This window comes from Opisthocomus hoazin, chromosome 6, assembly GCF_030867145.1.
Source record: "Opisthocomus hoazin isolate bOpiHoa1 chromosome 6, bOpiHoa1.hap1, whole genome shotgun sequence".
NCBI lineage: Eukaryota > Metazoa > Chordata > Aves > Opisthocomiformes > Opisthocomidae > Opisthocomus > Opisthocomus hoazin.
This window is the reverse complement of record NC_134419.1, coordinates 38,911,431-38,915,975: the sequence shown is the minus strand read 5'-3', so window position 1 is coordinate 38,915,975 and position 4,545 is coordinate 38,911,431.

The following is a 4,545-nucleotide window of genomic DNA, read 5'->3' as shown; positions in this document are numbered from 1 at the left end:
GATCCCAGGGCTGAAATATTTTTGGTGCCTTCACCAGCCACCCGATTGCAGTTCTTGATCCTGTGGTTCAATATGAGCAGACAAATTTTTGGTCCACCTCAGTGCACAATGGTGTCTCCTTGGTTTTTGCATTCATTTCCCAGGAGTGAATAAATCATTTCTAAGCACCCGTTCCCAGGGAAGAAGTTGATTTCTTCCTACTATGTCCATGATGAACAAGGATACTGACATTATTTCTTATTATTTGGGTGCGCACAATGTGCACTTCACTTTGAAGCATGAAAGTATTATTTATCTTTTGCTACTCTAAGGAGTGGCTACACACAATGCACTTTGTGGGCATTGTTGCCTGTTTAACGTTCAAACAAAAAAAAAATGTTGGTTTGTTCGTGTTACTGTGCTGCGCCGAGGCGCCGGCCGGCTCCCTCGCGTCAGATGTGCTGTGTGCACAGACGGAGCACGCCGCGGCTCCCGGCAGCCACGGGACGAGGCTCTCGGGCCACCCTGTGCCTGGACTGTGGAGACTTCTGCAGTCAACTCGCCTGGGGCCTTTGGGAACCTCTTTGGTAGAGCCCAGAACTGAGTCTCCCAAGCGCTAATCCAAGGCCATCCTCACCCGATGGCCCTTCTCTTACGCAGGCCGGCCAGTTGCTGCGTGCCGCGGAGCGACTGCAGCCTGGCTATGTTCTAGCATCCTTGCTGGCCGTGGCCAGGTAGGCACAGCACGCGGCGGGTCGGAAGCCGCTCCGCAGGGATGTCCAGGTCGCCGGACCGGGAAGGTGCTCGAGCAGGAGCTGCCGTAGCTCAGGCAGGGCAGCAGCAGGGACCCCCGCGCGTCCTCCTGGGGAAGGGAGGGAGGGAGGGAGAGCCCCGGGGGAGCAGGCGTGGAGCTGGGGTGCTCCCCCGCCCACCCCTTCCCGGCCGGGCTTTGGGGCAAGGGCTCTGCAGGTCCCGTGTTCGTCTGAACGCGGCACCGCGGCAATCTTAGTGCGACGGTGGTGGGGGGTTTGTGGCTGCTGTCACTGTAATTATCTGTCTGGTCAATAAAGTGAAGGGTACCGAGTCCCGGCAGTTTGGGGGAATGCGGGCTGACTTAATTACAGCAGGCACATCTCTCGCATCTCTCCGGTCTGCTGAAACACCAGTCCGCCTTCATGTGCTGCCCTTTAACAGAGCTGCCTGTCATGCATCTAAACAAACAAGGAGGAAGACAGAGGGGAGATTGTTTGCCAGGGATGTGTCTTTGCGAGGGAGGAGCAGCAATATCTGCAGGAGGGACTGAGGTGAAACCCAACATCAAAGGCAAGAGGCTGTCAGCACATTTAACTTTACAGAAAGCCTTCTCCTAATAAAAAAGGAATGACCTCGTTACTACGGACACTAACAGTTCCCAGGGGAGCACCGTGAGACTGCTGCCTGCACTTTTAATATTCACTTTACAAACAAATGGGAAACCTTGAAATAATTTCGGTGTTGTTCTTGGCAAGTTGTTGCAATGTTGTGTCCTTATAAAAATCATTTCAGAATTTATGTAGTGTGAGTTTACTTTTCATCTGCTGCTTCTCCTTGCTATCAATCTCCCTCCCTCTCACTGCCTGAGTCCCCGTGGGAAAGCTGGGGATGCCCAAGGAGCGAGGTGCCGGCCGCGGTGGCGGGTTCAGCAGGAGGAGGCACTGCTACGCTGGGCTGTGGCTGCGGGAGAGGACTCGCCGCTGCTGAAGATGCTCTAAAGCAGGCTCTGGACCTGGGCCACCCGAGCAAGCCAAGCCCTGTGAGGAGAATCTCGGCTGTTGCAGCCCCGTCGGCTGCCTGGTGTGGGGGTGCAGAGTGAGCCAGCTCAGAGCTCTTCTCCCAGCTTCTCCCGGCAGGACCCACCACCGGTAATAATGGCAGGAAAGCCAGCGTGGAGCAAATCTGTGTCTCTTCCAGGCCTCTGTGAAAGAATCAAGGCGATGGAGAAAGATGTTGCTGCAAACGGACAGAATACCTTGCAAAGCGTGAGGCTACTCAGTCAGCCAAGCATCTCTGCGAATTCCACGAGCCGTCTCTTTTCGCAGGCCAGGCTCTCTCCCCACGTTACCACAGCCTGAGTGACCAGAAATCTTCCCCGACGTTTCCTTGGTGTGTTACATTGGCTGTGTGGTACCTGAGGGAGGTTTGCAGAAACGCTTTCATTGACTCTTAGCGGGGGAAATGCTCTGTACTGGAAATAAGCCCTTACAGCTGACGCCTCGAGCTATTCAGCAGCAGTCCACGAACTCTCGCCCACGCTGTAGCTGGTGGGCAGCTCTTGATATCTGCACACCCCAACACACCCATGAAAATATTAATGTGCACACACGTATTTAGTGTAACTCCCATGTACCTATCTGTATGCACACACAAAAGCGCTTGCTTCTGTGCGTGTCGGTACGTTCCTCCTTACTCGTCTCCGTTCAGTCACACGGGGCCGGCTGGCCCTGGGGCAGATGTGCTGCCAATTCTGCGTCTCGTACAACACAACTTTACGCCTTGGGTTCAGCCTCTGTACAGCCAGCCTGAAACCAAACTGTGGGAAAGGCGGCTCATATTTGAATACCTGTGATTCATACTTTGCCTGTTTTTCTAGACATCTGCCTTGGCCTCACTTCATCCCATCGTTTTGTCTGAGCTCGGGATGTCTGACTCGCTGCAAGGCAAAAGGCAAGCGCCTGCTGTTCCTGTAGGCTTTGGAGCAGAAGGAAGAAGTACAGAAGAGGAAAATGTAATGATGGCAAGGAGGCCGTTCATTGGTACTCAAGGTATCAAAGAACCCACTAACGAGCAATTTGCAAAAGACACTTTTGAGCCATTTTTAAGGAAATCACTGACTCCTGTGAGTGGGAGAGTGCAGATGGCTTCATGCAAGCCTGAGCTGTTGCCCAGGAGCTGGCCTTCGGGGCTGTGAGCTATGCAGGAGCCACAGGCAGCTCTTCCCACCTCCGCACCCTCCTCTGCGGATGTCTGGGAGCTGTTATTGACCCTCCGCAGGACCCTACCAGCCGCCCACATCACTCAGGCAGAGCTAAGGCCACACAGAGCTCTAAGCCAACTGGCATCCCTCTCTTCTACAGCCAGGCAATGATGAGGCATCTTTCCTTGTACCGGCTGAACATCTCTAATAGGCATGTGGATCTAGCATTGTTTTTCCTGATCTTCTTCTTTCTTCCCAAATATTAGAGTGGTAATGGACAAAATCCGTTCTGAAGGTTTGTCGTTGTCGAAAGCCTTGACTAAATGGTCCCTTGGAAGTGCAGAGAAGATGCTCTTTAAAGCACTGCAATGCGATCCAGGCAGTATCTGGTCCACTGCTACTTCTTTGCAACCTGAATTTCATGTAGAGTGGAGCTGGAAATTTCATCTGCTTTGTAAAGACCTTAGAAATCTGTGTACCACACACTCCAGGAAAATCCAGCTGTTAATGCAGAAAGATAGGCCAGATTCCTCTTTGTTTGGATGGTGTAAATAAGCTGTCCTGGGTAAGTGTGAAGGGAGTTATCCAGTGTTAAACCTCAGAGCCAATGGTACGAATCACCGAAATGCTGATTTGCAAAGGTCCTAGGCCCTTCTATAAAGCTGTACTTCACCAGGGTTTTCTCTTGAACTTGTTCTGGCGTGTTTGCTTATGCTGATTCTCTGTTACGGCGAGTTCCATCTAAACACTAACAGGAATTTGAAGATCTTAGTAAACGAGGAAGATACTGCAAAGTGCAAGTGCCCATTGGTGCGCATGCCCACATATTTGTAAATAATCCCACACGCGCTGGGGGTCATTTTGAGTCTTTGGTGGGACACACCATCACAGCTCAACCTGCAGGCTCACATTGCTGCCAGCAAGCGAGGAGTAGGAGGGTGGACTTGCAAAGACCATCCTCATCAACTTGACTGAATGCCCAGACAGAGTTTCACAGGCACATCTAACCTTGAGCAAAGATACAGCCGGGCAGTGAATTCAAAGATAGCCAGGTATGTGCCCAGAATTGCAAGTGGGCACACAAAGGTCCATGTGCTACAGCACGGGGAAGGATGGCTTGTGTCTAGCAGTTCAGAGAGAGGTGGTAGGAAATCTGGGGTCACTGCCTGGCTCTGCCACAGATTTCCTTTATGTCCTTGCCCCGTTCACTTGATTTGCCTGTTCTCCAGCTAGGGCAAGGAGGCAATAGTACCTCCTTAATGGTCTTGTCCCTTGAGACTGTGAAGAGGGAGGACTTGACTTTCTCTGTGTTTGCATACTGCTGAGTGAAAGGGAGTCCAGGTCAGAACTGCCCGGACCTGCTACTGGTCCCCAAAGTAATTGCATCAAATACCTGGACCAACAATAAAACTTCACAATGTTTGTCCACTTGGGGTTGAAGGATATTTTTAATTCAACAATCCAGAACATAAAGTTTGGCTATAGTTTCAAGTCCTAATTTCTTGCTTTTTTGTTATTTTAGGTCACAGAAGCCAAATGCAAAAAATTTTCCGGAGAAACCTCTTTGCTGGAGAATTCCTCGCGAGACTGGAGGAGAGGACAGGTTTGTGCAG